The sequence below is a fragment of the Melanotaenia boesemani genome, chromosome 2 (genome assembly GCF_017639745.1).
Source record: "Melanotaenia boesemani isolate fMelBoe1 chromosome 2, fMelBoe1.pri, whole genome shotgun sequence".
Classification (NCBI taxonomy): Eukaryota; Metazoa; Chordata; class Actinopteri; order Atheriniformes; family Melanotaeniidae; genus Melanotaenia; species Melanotaenia boesemani.
Genome location: NC_055683.1, coordinates 17,584,217 through 17,602,457, shown reverse-complemented (window position 1 = coordinate 17,602,457; position 18,241 = coordinate 17,584,217). Strand labels below are relative to the sequence as shown.

Sequence of the window (18,241 nt, the reverse complement as noted above, 5' to 3'; positions counted from 1 at the left end):
AGGTGCTTTGTTACAGTTGCAAACCAAATGCACCTAAAACTAAAACCAAAATCCTCCTCATTCATGAAGATTCTGACAGTTTTCCAGCCTTACATTTAGAGGATGCTGCAGGATGACCTGATAGATCACACAGTTCACCATTCAGTCCTTACAGCTGGCTTTCTGGTCCACACTCCTTACCAGTAAACTGTAATTTGAAGTTATAAGTTCTCATATTGGTATTTGATATTGTCAAGTACTCAAATGTAAGTACTGGCTTTGAAGATGTGGTATCTGTGCACCCCTACTTAAAACTACCTTGCAGTCACAGAACATTTCCAGACTGCTGCTTTGCTCTGACAAAATCAAGTTCAGCAAGTTAAGGAGGTATTATAGGTGCAGCTTAGCTGTAAGTACATTTAGGATGATCTCCCACAGAGAAAACTAGAGGTAGCAGAAAGTCTTGAATGTGTTTCACACAGTCCACAGCATCGCAGTGTTGGACATACTTCTGTAAATAACTCCATTACCCTTGCGTGTTTGTAGTCTGAGTCAAGGACGTCGGTCCAATTAAGAGTTCATACAGAAATCTATCTGTAGCAGAGTTGACTGCATGCAACCAAGCGGGGTCAAAACTTAATAACGGAGCTGTGGCAGCCTGTTAGGAATATAAAACCAGTGATAACACCAAACCACGCTGTGCTTTATTACATCAACATGGCTCCAAGAAGATGTGCCTGCAGTCCACACTTGAAAACATTTGGTTGGTATAAGGATAAAAATACAACAAAGGACACCTGTCTGTTGACTTAACACCATGGCCAACCAGTCACCAGTGGATCAGAACAGATCCTTGACAGTCAGGTGAGAGAGTAAGATTATAAAAATAACTCAACAAACTTGTCATTAACAAGAAGCTACATGAAAAAAGTGGCAAACACAGAATGTGAACTAGCAAACTGCAGATGTTTGTGTCTTACAGTACGTCTCATTCCTGTGATGCTGAGCTCTTTGTTGCTGGTGAAACTGGAAACAGCCACCAAACAAAGCAGCACATGAGGCTGTAATTAAAATGATTTGCAGCCACATGGCTCTGATGAGCAGTGGGACAGAAAGTGTTGTTGCTGGATAACATCTGAAGGGTCCTTTGCTTGTGAAACTGACAGAACTGAAGCTTTGAAATGTCCATCAAAGGTTCATCTCGGCAGCTTTGCAGAGCTGCATCCTAAAGGTGATTCATTTCTTCTGTAAGGTAGTCAAATCTCCCTCTCAGATCACTGTAAACGTAGCGAAAACATCAAACTGAAAATACGCACAGCTTGTTTGATTTCTGTTAAGCAGTGGTTCTCAAACTGGGGGGGGGGGTCCTCCTAGGGGTGCTCATGGGATAGAGAAAATGTAGCAGATGAACTGATGGTTTAACACAGTGTTTCTCAATCCTGGTCCTCAGGGACCACTGCCCTGCATGTTTTAGTTCTGTCCAACTCCAGCACACCTGATTTAGATTAATTGAACTGCTTGTCAAGGTGTTTGCAAGCCTGCTAATGAGCCATTCATTGGAGTCAGGTGTATTAAAGATGGACACCTCTAAAACATGTAGGGCAATGGTCCCCAAGGACCAGGATTGAGAAACACTGGTTTAACAGATCTTGCTCCTGGAAAAATTCTGGTCCACTCTCCAGACCACTTGGTGGCAGTAATGCACCAATTAGTTTTTGCCAACTGCCACCAAACATGAAGAAGAAGAGGAAGAAGAAGAAGAAGAAGAAGAAGAACTGTGTTAAAATTGTGGGAACGCAACAGAAATCAGGGTTTACTTAACCAAACAGCATGATCTTCGGAGGTGGTTAATTAAAAGCTGAACTTAATATAACTTGATCATGTTATCTCTATGAGATGTTGCTGCTCACAGCGACATTATTTTGAAGCTACATTGCTTTGCAAATGCAAATTATCCAAAGATCCTGGTTTAAACTGTATTTTTCATTTCTAATTAAATAATCCAGGATAAAAAAGGGAAACCACGGTAACTGGTACATTGATACTGTTATACTGTATTCAAAACACAACACAGCTATTTAATAGCAATATTTGGGCTGAGAATGTTTATTCCTCCAAAAGGGGGATGGTAGAAAAAGTCTGAGAACATCTGCTCGAAAGCCTTAAACTTCCTCAGAGATCAACTACATGAGTTCATGTATCAGTAGTAAATTTTTTTTTTTTTACATTCCGTCTTTCAGTGTTAGAATAAAACACTTAACAGTTGTTAAAGCAACCTGAAGCAGAGTGAAGTGGGGATTTTTATTTTTTGTGCATTTTTTTTTTTTTTTTACAGTGTTTGTTTTTAGCTTTTGCTTGTAATTTCTGCTGATTAGACTCATGATACATTTTTCCTCCTGATGCATGAAATAACTTTACAAAATCATCAAAACAAGGAACCTTTCGCCAAGCTGTCCACCATTATTTCCATTTATCATCCAGTGCATCTCCATGCTGAAACTCCAGCCAACCTCAGGATGAACCCACCATCAGGTTGGAAGAGTGAAGCTTTGTATAAGACACGTGGTTGCAGGATGACCCATTTTTAGGCCTTTTTTATTTCTTCTTTCAGCCTGAAGACAGGATAGTGGAGCGTTTTTGTGGTAACTCACAATGCTACTCTGTGTTTAAAGCTGATCCCGTCGGGGCCCATAAAGGAATCTGGATCGCCTGAATTGTTAGTGAACTACTGCTGAAGTCTTCTTGTTTTTAGCCTAGATGAACTGATCAAAGTTTTACTTCTGCTTTACTTGACCAAATATTTACAGTTATGTTAACTTTTAATGTTTGTTTGCAGGGTTAAATAGGGACTTGTTATGTAGGGGGGCTGTTATGGGGGGTTAGGTTTAGGGTAATCATAATTCTGAATAAGACGATGGCCACTGCTGAACTTTTCCACAATAATGGTGGATGAATCCCACAGTCCTGTGAATGGTGATTTGATAGGGATCAAATCTTCTATATGGCAGAGGTCACTAACAATCCGGACCCAGAACATGTCCCTCATGGACCAGAGTTAAAATATAAAATCTGACCGGGTGCTTTCATTTTAACTGGTGCATTTTTTACAGTCTTTACATAGTGGTCAGGAAACACGTTGACCAATTGCACATGGGGTAAGCCACCCCACATGGTTCACTCATCCAATCAGTGTGTGAGGTTCCCAGCGCAGCGGCAAACTGCCCATAGATGAAAAACAAGTCAGGGATAAAGAGGACTGCGCTGGAGAAAGGCAGCAGAGTTGCTAAACTACCTGTTATCAGCAACTTTAAGTTGGTTTTTCTTTTAAGTCTCTTGCAAATATCGTCAGTTGCGGGTTCTTTTGGGCTCGTTTTTTTTTTTAGTGTAGTTGCTTATTTGGGATTGTTCTGCTCCTGCTATGGACCTCTCTGATTCTCTCACAGCTGTCCACAATGTCAGATGTTATGTTAGAGACTATAACAGGAGTAATCATTCAGGTCACAGTTTCTGATATCCATCAGAATGTGTACCTGCACTATAATGAGCTTGGATACAAGTTTTCAAGACCACCCATTTTCAAAGATGTACATACAGAGAAATGAATGAATGCTAGCGCTTCTCACCCTCCCCCCCCCACATGCACATTCAACTTCACTTGACAGAGCAACAGTCAAAGTGCCCGCGAATATATGTTATTATTATTAGTATTATTAGTATTATAGATTATAGATTATGTCCAGCGTTGTTGGTTCAAGTGGCGAGTTCCATGATGCTATCTTGCTTGCTGGCTCAGGACATAACAGTAGTGGATCGACTTCAGCCCATCCAACTATGGGAGGGTTCAACACCTTAATAAAACTAGGCAAAGATGAGGCAGGCTCCATGTTTAAATTAAACATCATGTGATGGCTACACTCAGCTGTGAAGCCACATCCTCAAACCCAGTCATGGATCAAACCTCACTGTTTTCCTGTAAAAGTCGTAGGAAATTCTCTGTTGTGTTTCTGTAGAGGTGTACCAGTTGTCTACTATCTGGTCTATCTCTGTCTCCTCATTTTTCTACTTCCCTTTTCATTTCTGTTCAAACTTCTTTTTTTTCTGTCCCTTCCGGTCAGGCCAAGTGATATTATTGAAATTCTGTAATTCAAAATAAATAAGAATAAAAAAAAATGATTATAACCCATGAAGTTTCCTTGGGCAAAGCAAATTTGTTCAGCTCTTCACTGTTATGTGTTGGCGGAGGTGAGGAACCAAGCGCAGGCAGAATGAGGCAGGATGCAGAACGGTGCTGGTGCAAAGGTTTATTTCGGGAACAAAGAACAAAAACTAGAAACATGACCAAAACTAAACACATGAAGTCAGAACAGAAACCATAAACCATGACCAAAACAGAAATAAAACCTGAAAACCACAAACTAAACCAAGATCAAAATCTAACACAAACCAAAGAACAGACCAAAACACAGAAACCAGGACACACAGCAGCCAGACCATCATTCTACCACCACCATGCTGGACAGGACTAAGGAAAAAAAAAAAGAAAAAACCTAATCACAGACTAATTTTGAACGACTCAAACTCTAAAACCAAAAACACAGAGGAGAGAAAACAGTCCAACTTATGAAATGTCCTGATGAAATGAAACTGAGTAGAGTCCTAAATATTCATAGAGTTCAGATCTCATGTTGTTAATAAAACCTACAAAGAATACTGGATCCATTTTGAGCTGCAATACAACTCAGAAATCCTCCAGTGGATGGTAGATTCAGCTTGTTCAGCTGCGTCTACCTGATGGACATGAAGTTCGCAGCATCTACACCTCCCTGGAAGAGTTTAAAAACCAGGATTTCTGTCTGATTTTCAGGTAGTTGAAGCCACATATTGCCTGATATGCATTTCCTGGCCTGTTGGAGTGTGTGCACCTGCGCATGCGTGGGTGTGTGTGGCAATGGGATTAAACGTGTGCAGAATAGAAATCACGTAGAGAAAAATGAGGCATTGTGGTGTAAACCAGATCAATATCATCACTACAAGGACAAAGTAGAAACCTGTTCTAGAGGAAACTTTAGTGTTTTGGCCACAGGTTGCATCTTGTAGTTGGTAAATGAAGCCGTTCATATCTCAGCTTTGTGTCTTTAGAAATAGATCAGTTCATATGTAGATGCCATGTGATAATCCTTCATCTCGTAAAGAAAATACATTTCTGCATGAACACTGAGCAGAAGCTGGAATTCAATAGTGTATTGCTGTGTATATTCAATAGTGTAGCACTGAAATTCACTATTGAATTAAAAAATTCAATAGTGTGTATTAAATAGATAGTGAACAGGATTGTTCAGTCAGGTGGTGAAGTGCATTATTGTGTCCACCAGGGGGCAGTAGACAAGTATCAGGTTGTGAACAACAGGATTTTGAGCAAAGCTTGTACCATAAAGTGATGCAAAAGGTCTCAAACTGTATGAATCAAATATTATCCATATGGTATTAAAGGGTTAATCAGATATTGACTCATATACTGTATGTTAGTTATCTTTTCCACTAGATGGCAAAACTCAAAGGGACATTGTGTAAGATTACTGGCTTTGAGCATTGGAATCGTATATGGCATTCTAACGTATATTGCATTTTAGCGTCTCACTTTTTCAAACACATATTGCAACAACGGTAGCCGTCATGTCTCAAAAAGCCTCGAAAACACAGATGAAAGCATGTCATCCGAGTTAATAGAGTAACCATATTCCCAACAACGCAGTTCACCTTCCTCCGTTAACTTCACAATACCAGCAACCGGACATCTGCCTCCTTATACCAGTATACATATGTGCCCACCATGAAACAAATACAGAAATATTAACCAGTAACACAGTTACTGTATTTCAACTTTACAAACTCAGGTAAAGACGTTTCCTTTGGATCATAACTGGTCAGGGGAAAACATCTGGTGGACAGAAATTCAGTTAGATATGGCTCCTTTGTGTTTTGAAGAAAGAATGGTTCTCACCGGGGGAACGGATCTCGAAGGGGAAACTGTCCTCGACACAGCATCGGCTTTTTGTTGTAGTAAAAGCTTATAAAGCCTTCCCACCAGCTTTTAGTCCAGCTCTGCCGCAATTGTAAGGCGCCGTTTACCGTGGCTTTCAAAGGGACTAAAACCACGTAAACATACACTTCTGTACCAACGAGGCTGTTGGAAACAAGCAACACTGTCAAACAAAGCTGAATGAAAAAAGTTAGCTTCAGGCTAATTTAGGCAGTACCATTGACTTACTTGTCGAGGAGAAAGCTGGCAACTTCAGTATGCTTTTAAAATCACTCACTGTGCGCTGGCTCGCAGGGAAAAATGCGTAGTTGGTGCTATTTGTCCCTTGTAGGCGGCTGTCACCACCATCTAAAACAGTTCACTTACGAGAATGTGTCAGATCATTAGCGAAGGTCATAATACCTAATTTATGTCATTAATTGCTTTATTATTTTTATCGTAATTAACTCATAGACAGCATGATAAGCCCAAAACATCTGTCATTTATCAATTATGAAAGCACCGTAACACCCACACCTTTCACATTCAGAAGGTTTCACACCCACAATTTGCATGCATTTAAAAAATAAAAAATAAAAAAAGCTTTTCCGTGGCTGATCTGCTGGCTCTCTGGTCCTCTGTGTCTATGCAGCACAGCTGCTTCCTCCCTCTCCTCCTCCTTTCCGTCTCATGTTGGTCCTTGAATCATGACGGCTGTCGGTGATCAGCTGATTGGCTTCTCTGTGTTGTGGTGTTTGTTCGTTGTTCATCTAAGGAGAAAACGAGCGGTTCATGGTTCACACCATCACATATTTACCCCAAAGCGTTGTTTTAGCAGGACCATCTCTAACATAGCTTGACAGGTGGTAGACAGGGTTTATACTTCAGCTATGCAGGGGCGGGTCTAGAAAATTTTAATGGTGGGCCAGGCAGGAGCACTGACCCGGAAAAAGGGGGGCACAAATGAGACATTTTTTTAGGTCTAGATTTTATGAAACATTGAACTGATTACTGAACTAAAGTGATCCTGTAATACAGAAAAGTGAAGAAAAACTAGTAAAACAAACAGCCAACGATCTATTTTATCAGCAGGTGTTTACTTTGGGTGATGCTGCTGTAGGACTTTTATCACTGCCTCACAAACACTCCCACTTCAATGATAAAAGGAAAAACCTGTTTTTATCCAGATCATCAGTTTTATCAGAGTTTCTTCATCAATGTTGGCTGTTTAACTTCAGTCGTCACATCTGCTGGTTTTAGGACAGAAATTATCACCATGGAGACGGTTGGTGAGATGATGCCATATGAAGGTCAGATATTATTAAATATTTGTAGCATTGGGTCTTTCTGTTGATAGAATACAAAAATGGCAAATTTCAGGCATAGTCACGAATGGTGATTAATCAGGATTAATTCATTTGTAAGCTGTGATTAATGTGATTCAAATTTTTAATCATTTGACGATTTTTACAGATCAGAAGATCACTTGGAGCCTTGGATAGACGATCCAGAAGAAGTTAGAGATGCGGTGTTGGTTTAATTATCTCAGGAATGCTGAGGAGAAACAAAACACTGTCCATTCTGAAGTGTGATATTTCATCCACACCACAGCTGAGAGACTTTGAAAAGCAATTTAAAGTAAGAATGTTGCTCACTGCTAAATGATATGACACCTAGTCTGAGGTGTTAGTGCTGCTATGTGGAAAGCAGGCAGTAATCTAAAGGAATGACTCAATGAGCATAAATAACAAGTATAAATCATAATTATCGGTGACACTGATGGTCCATTCTTAAAATTTACTATCTAATTACTATCTATCGATGTCTTTCCTCCAGTTTGACAGCTTCATCCTCCATTCCTCATCTTTTACTTCCCCCTCCCCTAATCTCCTTTGCCGACGTGCCATCGCCACCTCCTCTCTGGCAAGGTTTGCTTCTACCAACCAGGACGTTACACAAATGGAGAACTTCAGCCTGTGATTGGCTGAGAAGCAAAGATTCTCCTTTTTATTAATTTCTGTCAGTTTGCACGGTGTTCAGTGTTCATGACTTCCATATGGTTGCTATGCAACTATAAACAGGAGATATCCATATCTATCTATAAATCCATCCATCCGTCCGTCCGTCTGTCCGTCCGTGATTATTATCTGTTCCGTATGTGGGTGTCAATCTTCCCACTTAAAGAACATTCCTGCATACATAAACATATTATAATCAAACCCCACCTACACATCTATTTGGAAATGTCTGTATGAACATCCTGCACAACAACAAATGTTAATTAAAGTCACATAGTTAATATGAAAATGCAGAATTTATGTGGTTACAGAAACTTGTGTGGAAATCTGGAAAAGACTGAAAAGTGATGAAAAGCTACACTGATGAGCCACCACATAAAAACCCATCCATGCTGCTGCTCGAGTTATAAACGCAATTATAGAGTTTTTTTTTTTTTTTTTTTCGTGACTGTCAAACTTGTGATTTATTTGGTTGGAATCATGTGTTGGTAAATTTTACCACTGTTTTCTTATTAATATTCTAACTTTTAACCTAAAACTATGGCTGCACTGATACCGATACTAGCTTCGAAAATCAGTTTGAATAAGTATAAGCAGAGAATAAGTAAATTTTTTTATATAGCACCTTTCAAGATAGAAAATACAATGTGCTTCACAAGAGCTAACAATACAAAAAAAGCAGATTTAAAAAGGTGTATTTTAAATTGGCTTTCAAAATAGACCAGAGTCCACCGATCTCAAGTCCAGAGCTCTGGATCTCAAGAGTTCCAGAGCCTCTTCCTTTATAAGTAAATAGTATGATATAAGTATTTAGGCACCCTAATGAATGATAAGCTCACATTTGTGCCATAAGTGGATGCTGTATGCATCCAAACCCAGAAACGTCTATGTTGATGGTACGTTTTATGACTGTTTTACTTGTGTTTTACTGAGTCAGTGCTTACCTTTTTTTTTGTGAGCTGGTACGGGCGTCTAAGCCAAAGAACACAAAAATCGACTCCAGAGTATTATCAAGCTTTGCAGCAAGGTTGTGGATCCTCTTGGACAACCTGGAGGACGTTTTGAAGACAAGGAAACTTAAGAAGGCTCGTTGTGTTCTGCAGACCGGATCGTCCCCTTCATGGCTACTTTATGTTGCTTCCCTCAGGCTGTAGCTTTCTATTGGCCATTGGGCTTTTAAATTAGGCTGGGTATTTTTCTTCAGTTATTCATTTTGTTAGTCTTAACTGTTTATTGTTGCTTTGTCATCAGGTTGTCATTTGCTTCTGCTTTGTATGGGGCACCATCAGCAGGCCCTGGTCACAGGAACTCAGGGATCTGCCAGGGAGACATGGCTTCTGAAGCCTTCAGATATAACCTGGCACCTGTTCATGAAGAGTTCTCCAAGTCAATGAAAAAGTCTTGAATCGCACTTGGAAATAAACCGAAATCCAGTGCAGTTGAATCAAGATTTACATGATTCACATTTTAACAACTTGCAACCGTTCTAGGGAGGTTTTGCTAAGATGTGTGTATAGTCCATTGGAATAATCCAGTCGTGATGAAACAAAAGCATGAATAATGATTTCTTAGCTTAGCAGTATTTCTCAGATTATAAATACAGAATGAACCAGAGACTTGACATGTGCATCTGAAGGAAAACCGGAGATTATGACGTTCCTAACGAAGAACAAAAAGCTCCAAATGTCTCTGTTTGACCAGAAATGAACACATAATGGCAGACCAGTGGTCTATTTTCTTTCTGTCACAGTTACAGTGCCTCCTTCACTTTCTCACACTTGCTGGTATTTCTGCTGAGCTTCTAATTGCAGCACCATTCATCTGTCACTGTTGCTGGTGGGGGATGGAAGTCATCCTTCTGCTTTCTTCCAGAGCGATCCATATTGTATGGAATAACTCTGCCCTCCTCTCTTTCTTTGTCTTCTTTCATAAGATCAGTTTAAGAATCTTGGTCTTTTGGCGTTTCTTCGGCCTTTTAGACACATTTATGAATTGTTGGGTGAACTTTGAATTAGCACCTCAGTGATCTTAAAGCCTGACTGTAGTGGTTGCTGTGGACACAAGCAGCAGTGTTGCTTTATGGCGGGAACAAACTTCCAGTTGCCTCAATAATAGAGCCAAAAAGAGATGCCACTACCATTAACAGACGAAGTGAGTTTGTGTGTGTGTGTACTTTTTGTGCATTCAAATGACTGTTGCAGACACTATATTTTTTCATTGTAGCAGCTTTACATAAGTCCTTTAACTTTTATTGTTTCCTGCACCAGAGAGCTGTTGTAACATCCACCAAAAACAGCCTTTATAAAGACCAGCTTACTTTCCTCTAGATCTTCCTCATGCCACCAAAACATTTGTGACCAATCAGGATAAAAATATAACTTACGGTGTTCTTTAGTGTCTGGTATGGGAATGTTGAAATAGATCCAATTGGTGGGTTGCGGGGTTGGGTCTTTGTGGATTGGATTTATTTCCCCCAGATGCTATCAAATTGCTAATGGAGCTGTTTAGACTCATTATCCATGTTTACATGCACAGAGAGCAGCTCCAATATGCTGTCATGTAAATCAGATAAATAACATCAGACTGTTTCGTTTTTAATAAAAGAACTCAGTATAAACCCGTTCCAGAGAAAAGGGAACCTGAAATGACTCCTGTTGTAACTTGGCGCTGTATAAAAAACCAGATCAACCAGACCCTTTAGTTGGGGTGGTGGGTCTTGATGGGGGGGGCAACACTGGCTCCATCTCACCTCTTTACCTGTGCACACTAATTAGCTTCAGAACATGACGTATAACTTCCTCTAAGTAAAATGTAGCCCTCATTAATGAATCAGTGCTTGTCACTTTGCAGTTGTGGCTGGGGATACTGCTAATCCACTTTTTATCTTAAACTTTTGGACCTTAAATTAAATCCTTTCCACTAGTAAGTGGCAAAGGACAAACAGAGGCTTTGCCTTCAGTAGCACCATAGTCTGTTTAAGAAGAAAGACAAGATACAACTTCCAATTCAGACTGCTGTCTTACAGAAGAGCTACCAGAGGTGATTGCACCACAACATTTTGAGCTATTGGGAAAGCCTGGCAGGCCAGAATGGCAGGGCCTGCTATACAGTATTGCAGATTCTGTGCAATAAATGCTCATATTGTGATAAGGATGTATTTTTTTTATTGGGCCGCTGTAGTATAAATGTTTTGCATTTGAAACAGTCTTTAATGAACATTTAATGTGCTTTTCAAAGCGTCTTCTGTGGTCTTGTAGTTGGTAAATGAAGCCGTTCATATCTGAGCTTTGTGTCTTTAGAAATAGATCAGTTCATATGTAGATGCCATCTCACAAAGAAAATATATTTCTGCATGAGCACTGAACAGAAGCTGGAATTCAATAGTGTATTGCTGTGTATATTCAATAGTGTAGCACTGAAATTCACTATTAAATTTGATAATTCAATAGTGTGTATTAAATAGGAAATGAAGAGAACAGAACTACAATGACCTTTCAAATTAAGACAAGAAACCAAAACAAAAGACTCAAAGACAGCTAAAGAACAGAAATAAAACTATAGAAAAACTCATTAACCGTGACAAGGAAAGCAAGAAGCCAACAATAATTTAAGAAAAGCTTTTAATCAACCATTAATCTTCACACACTCGTCTGTGGTTCATGAAAGGTTAAAATGAGTATCTGTCTCTGAGCAGCCAGTCGTACACCACATGGGTGGTGTGAGGAAATCTTTATACCAGGTAAACTTCTGTTTGCGACATGAAAAATAACATGAAATTCTACCCTGCAGAACATGAGGATAGGCAGAGGTGCAAGGTGCCTGTAGACATCCTAAATGGGTCAATGGCCTTCAAAGAGACAATGCTTCACTGTGTGTAATGTGAAACTGAACGAGATTGTTCAGTCAGGTGGTGTAGTGCATTATTGTGTCCACCAGGGGGCAGTAGACAAGTATCAGGTTGTGAACAACAGGATTTTGAGCAAAGCTTGTACCATAAAGTGATGCAAAAGGTCTCAAACTGTATGAATCAAATATTATCCATACGGTATTAAAGGGTTAATCAGATATTGACTCATATACTGTATGTTAGTTATCTTTTCCACTAGATGGCTAAACTCAAAGGGACATTGTGTAAGATTACTGGCTTTGAGCATTGGAATCGTGTATGGCATTCTAATTTATATTGCATTTTAGCGTCTCACTTTCTCAAACACATATTGCAACAACGATAGCCGTCATGTCTCAAAAAGCCTCGAAAACACAGATGAAAGCATGTCATCCGAGTTAATAGAGTAACCATATTCCCAACAACGCAGTTCACCTTCTTCCGTTAACTTCACAATACCAGCAACCGGACATCTGCCCCCTTCGCAATACCAGTATACATATGTGCCCACCATGAAACAAATACAGAAATATTAACCAGTAACACAGTTACTGTATTTCACACTTTACAAACTCAGGTAAAGACGTTTCCTTTGGATCATAACTGGTCAGGGGGAAAACATCTGGTGGACAGAAATTCAGTTAGATATGGCTCCTTTGTGTTTTGAAGAAAGAATGGTTCTCACCGGGGGAACGGATCTCGAAGGGGAAACTGTCCTCAACACAGCATCGGCTTTTTGTTGCAGTAAAAACTTATAAAGCCTTCCCACCAGCTTTTAGTCCAGCTTTGCCGCAATTGTAAGGCAGCGTTTACCTTGGCTTTCAAAGGGACTAAAACCACGTAAACATACACTTCTGTACCAACGAGGCTGTTGGAAACAAGCAACACTGTCAAACAAAGCTGAATGAAAAAAGTTAGCTTTTGGCAAATTTAGGCAGTACCATTGACTTACTTGTCGAGGAGAAAGCTGGCAACTTCAGTATGCTTTTAAAATCACTCACTGTGCGCTGGCTTGCAGGGGAAAATGCGCAGTTGGTGCAATTTGTCCCTTGTAGGCGGCTGTAGTTTAAAGATGGCAGACCATCATGGCGCTGTCCTACCATCTAAAATAGTTCACTTACAAGAATGTGTCAGATTATTAGTGAAGGTCATAATACACTAATATACACATATATAATAATAATAATACACATGCACAGGCATAAATTTTGCCAGCAAACAACAGAAAATGTTACCCAATGTCCCTTTAAATCAGCTTTTCTTTTTTGGTCTTCTATAATGGAAAAATAAACATCAAGGTATTATTTATATAACACCTCTTCCAACATAGGTGCGTAGTTCTAACCCAGAAAGGACGAGACAAGGCAGCCAGATATGAGAATACATGATATTTTCATCAGACAATACTAAAGTCCCTTTGAAAAAGGAAAGTTTAAGGAGCATTTAAAGGTTTCAAAGATGTTGTGTGTCTGGACGGAAAAATAATGCTTCCACTACTAATGTTGATCATTGGGAGTCGTCATTCATGAAGTCTCTTTCTGGTTGTTTGGGTGTTTTTGATGAGGGTAAGGGTTACGCTAAAATGTGGTCCGATACTTGTGCATTACTAGAAATGATGTCCATGAATATGACAGACCATACCCATATCTCATCTGTTAATCTGGTTGTTCTAACTGGTTTTTATGTCTCTTCCTCTGCAGCTGGACACCCTGTTAAAACTGACCTGTTCTTGCTATGAGCCAAGAATCTGCTCTTCCTCAGATGGACCCTGGCACATTATCAACAGTCTTCTCTCAGAAGACATAAATTCCAAGAATGCTCTCAAGACTGATTATAGCAAAACTTTACCTCCCACCACTTCGCTCCAATCTATTCCGAGACAACACCTCTGCTTCCTACCTCCCAGAGAAAAAGAAAAGGAAGAGCCAACAGCTTTATCATCTGTTATCAGTTCCTCCTTTTCGTCTCTAGATGCAACCTTTCTCCATTTTACCTCAGGGATTCCTTCTCACCGCCTACCTCCTTGACCAAAACAGCTAACCCAGAGATACAGAGCAAGAACACATCTGGGCCTCTCTCTCTCATTACTATGGCAACCTGTGGTACTATTCAGGCTCTCCTCACTGATAACCAGCAATAACCTTGGACCTCAAATGACCTACCAGCGCTAACCTGCTTACTTACTAAATTGAACTGATCCACATAATCCTGGAGCAGAATGTTTTCACTTGAAGGAAGAAGGCAGCTGCACACTTGACTACAGCTTCACTCCTCCACATATTGTAACTGGTAGATCAATATATACCTCACTTATAACAGCTTCTGGAAGAACACTTATAGCAACGACCCTCATCTTGGTGCTCTAAACCTTTCCGGCAGGTAACACATGCTCACTAGCCTGGTGCTAAAAACCGACCCAGCCGATTATTTCCATTTGCCTTAGGCGCAACGATAATAGCAAGAGTACCTAGGTAGGCCTCCAGACAAGCAAAGACACATCATACACAAACCTTATAAATCTAAGCAGCATCTTGTGAAGCTTTGAGAGATCATGTGAGGCCCCACCGGCCTTGACATTACTCTTCACCACATGAAGCATTCTTAAAAGTAAAGTTATCCAAGGAGCAGTAAGGACATAAGAACTGAAAATTTTCAGTTGCTGAACATTATGCACCCTGAAAAGTCAAGAGAATAAACACAGATTTGTGTGGTGTGACACAGAAGAATAAACGGGGAGAAAAAACAACAGCAGGGGAAGAAGAATGAAATGGTGAGTCCCCTTTTCTTACATTTATGTTTGTTTTCTCCTGTTTTTTCTCCCTCTGTCACTACAAGCTCAGCAGGCAATAGTGGAAATAACACTTGGTTTCATTTAATTTCTTTGTATCACTGACATTTACATGACATTTCTGCTGTATTACGTGATACAGAGCTAAGACAGACAGCAGATTAAGGAGAGATAGAAGACCCACTGTGTAGTAAATGTCATTAACTAAACCTGAACTCCTAGTTGCACCACACTACATTCCTTGTGGAAATGTTATAAAATAACTCAACTCACAGAAGACAGTTGGCTGAAGCAGCCCAGACTTTTTGCAATGTTTTCTTTGCCTAAACGAGGTCTTGAAAGAGAAGTGGGACGAAACTTGAATAAAGTATATGAACACTTTGTGGTTAAATGGTTACCTTTTTGTTTCACAACATGACGAAGTAATAACCCCCTTGAGTGACTGTCTACAAAATCTACTTCACTTTCAGGATGTGCTACAATGCTGGAGTCAATAAAACCCTAACTAACTAATTTAATTGACTAACAGAGGCCTAGTTCCTAATTTAGAAGCTCAATACCATGTTGACTCCAATTATGGCCCATTAAAACTGGCCATAGGGGGGGAAAAAACATTTTACTGGGCTATAAACTTGCTGGGCATTGATTCACTTGAATGTTTGATGATGAATCAACCATTCTTAAAATGTGTCTTCAAATGTTTTTTTTTATTCAGATATGCAGACAGTTGATGGATTGGATGGATCACAGTTGAATTTGGCACATTTAAAAATCCCTCGCCCTTGATTTTTCACACTAAAAATTTATATGGGACTCTGATCAGCAGCCAGTGTGCTTATATTAATAAGCAAATGTTGCTTAACTATGCTTGTAAAAATCTTGTGCTTGTGCAGCATCCTTCTCTGAACAATCAGCTTCAGCAGCTACAGAGTTATCCCCAGCATAGAATCAGAACCAGAGTTATTCCCACTTCAGAACTAGAACCAAAGTCATCCCCAGCACAGAACCAGTTATTCCCAGTACAGAACTAGAATCAGAGTTATCCCTTGCAGAGAACCAGAACCAGAGTTATCTGCAGTACAGAACCAGAACCAGAATTATCCCCAGCACAGAACCCAAACTTTTTGATCAATTTCTTCAGTCTATTTAAGTCTCCGGGATGCTGCAAAGCTGCACTTTCTACAACAGAATAATAAAAGAATAGAAGATATACAGTGTATATTTTTTTAGCTAGTCAGAAATCCAGGTGGTAGTAGAGGTATCCGCCCGGATTTTATGGAGCTTCTCAAATAACAGAGCAGCTGAATTATATTAAAAGGACTTGAGAAATCAAAGAACATGATCTTCAAAGTGCTGTCTGATTGGTCCAGATGAGAGTGGTCTCCCCTCAAGCAGGTAGATGATGACATTTTCAACCCCAATGAACATTATGATACGCAAACTTGGTCGGTTCTGAAAGGTGTTCACTGGCTTATTGAAGTGAGCCAACATCATGAAGTCCTTGAGACTTCTATGATGTGAGATGTTAGGACAACTAGTCTGTAGTCATTTGGTTCAGATGGTTGGGATTTTATAGCTACTGAAATAAGACAAAAAAGACTTTTCTGACTCAGAACTGGTGTTGAAAAGTGGAAGAATCCAACAGCTGTTCTGAGCAAGTTTTTAGAACCCTGGGACTGACACCATCTGAATCTGCAGCCTTGTTCCAGTTGAACAACCTTTCAGGTTTCTCCTGACTGCAGGAATATATGTGTGTGTGTGTGTGTGTGTGTGTGTGTGTGTGTGTGTGTGTGTGTGTGTGTGTGTGTGTTATATCTATCAGAAAGAATGGCATAACTCTAACAGGCCGAGTGCTGAGATAAGAGGAATAAAAACAGTAAATAATCAATATGTGGTTATTGATCGTTTAGGCAATCCTTTTTATAACATCTAAAGCAAAGCAGACATTTTCTCTTGCATCTAGCAAAGGAGACGTTTCAGCTGTCAGTGTAACTTCCCAAGAGGGGAAGCGACATGGTTCCTGAAGATATCAGAGTACTAAGATTAGTGTTCATTTACTTTAAATATGGAACAGCTTTAATAAGTTGTGAGGCAGCTGCAGAGATGATGCACAACACGACTCCTGCATGTTAATATTGTTCGTTGAAATACAGGATTTGTAGATGTGGCCACACACTTTGGTTTCCTACCAAACCGTGGACGGTGGCTGGTTGTCAGTATTGATGGTGAGATTACACAGAAGGTAGATTAGAAGGAGGATTCAGCAGGAGGTGTTCTGGTCTCACCTCAGAAACCCTCCCCCCTCTACATGTAATACCCTTCATTGTTTATAGTCTCCTCACATCTTAATGCCAGAGCTTGTTCCTACCCTTTGCTTTTGCATTACCATGGCAACAGACTCTTCCTCCCACCACCTGTGGATGATAGGCAGCGATGTATAGAAAGCAGAGCCAGCCTCATCTACCCGGATCAAGAAGCTTGTACATAAGCCCAGCACCCGTGCGTTGTTCCCAGCAGAGTTGTCTCTGACTGCCGAGGAATGAGTGTGTGTGAGGTCATACATACATCCGTGTGTTCCCGTTGATCTGCTCCTGCAATAAAGGGCACATAGGGATAAGAAAAAGTATGAGATCACATTATTTAGTTGTGTGAGTGTGTGTAGATGACATGGGATCATAGAATGAGCCATCTGTCACTCTGAGAGTGATGCTGCAGTTGTCCTCAGTGTGTATATGCTTTGTGTGTAAATGTTTGGTTGTGCGCTGTTTGGGAAAACATTATTTTTAAGCAAAACAATTAGTGGGAGAAAATGGATGTCTGCTGTCTGTGTTGCGTGCTGGCATTTCCCCTGACGTAACACTGATGTAACGTGTTACTAAATGCTGGTAACTGAAGGGTGAGTACGGATTTTCAATTCCTAGGATATTATTATGCATCTTGTAAGCGGACCAGATGGCAGGCGTTGCATGGCAGATTACTCATTACAACTAAAGTGACTTGAGACTTGACTTGCACTTGCAAAAAATGACTGTGGATACCATAGATCCTTATAGATACTATTCAAGAAATATTTAAGCTTTGAATCTAATAAATATCCATCAGTTTAATTCCCAAATATCTTCCTATATCTTCTTATATCTTCTTCTACTATGTCTCAACTATATCTTTTAATGTAATATCAGTTTTTGTTTGTTATTTGTTTGTTGGTATGTTGCTCTAAGGAAAGAATAAGAAATTTGTTTTGTAGAAAACTGGGCCCCATATAATAAGCTTTAAATAGCTTCCTTGAGGTGACCCTTTCACAATCCTGTCATTGAAAAATGTATAAGCTGTATATCCCGCATAGGAAAAAACTTTTGGGATTAAGATTCTTTGTACCTTCAAGTATTGTTACCGCCATGTGATTGAATGATTAGACGTTTGTGCTTGTAAGAACTTGAACAGGTGGACCTTATAAAGTGACCAGTAAGTGTACTGACACCATTAATTTATTTAACACACCCAAGATTTCTTTCTTTTTCTTTTTTAGTACAGATAACTTTGATATTTTC

The 18,241-nt window shown here is 39.8% G+C and overlaps 1 protein-coding gene across 2 annotated transcripts in view; it reads left to right on the top strand.

Annotated features, from left to right (window-relative positions):
* The window catches only part of LOC121646471 (thyroid hormone receptor alpha), a 108,950-nt gene that overhangs the window by 17,518 nt on the left and 73,191 nt on the right, over positions 1–18,241 (top strand). For both annotated transcript variants that reach the window (XM_041995455.1, XM_041995447.1), the window contains exon 2: positions 13,603–14,672. The gene's annotated coding sequence lies outside the window, so the exon portion shown is untranslated. The remainder of the gene's footprint in view (positions 1–13,602; positions 14,673–18,241) is intronic.